This window comes from Crocuta crocuta, unplaced genomic scaffold (assembly GCF_008692635.1).
Source record: "Crocuta crocuta isolate KB4526 unplaced genomic scaffold, BGI_CrCroc_1.0 scaffold49, whole genome shotgun sequence".
Lineage (NCBI taxonomy): Eukaryota > Metazoa > Chordata > Mammalia > Carnivora > Hyaenidae > Crocuta > Crocuta crocuta.
This window is the reverse complement of record NW_027536462.1, coordinates 257082-257357: the sequence shown is the minus strand read 5'-3', so window position 1 is coordinate 257357 and position 276 is coordinate 257082.

Below are 276 nucleotides of genomic sequence, written 5' to 3'. Positions count from 1 at the left end.
GAGAGAGAGAGAGCAGGGGAGGGACAGAGAGAGAGAGAGAGAGAGAGAGAGAGAGAGAATCCCAAGCAGGTTCCACACTGTCACTGAGACCCCAGCACAGGGCTCAAATTCATGAACCACAAAATCATGACCTGAACCAAAAGTCAAGAGTTGGATGCTTAACGGACTAAGCCACCCAGGTACCCCTGTGTGTCTGTTTTGATTCCAGTACCATACTGTTTTGATTACTACAGCTTTGTAATATATTTTGAAATCAAGAAGTGTGATACCTCCAGG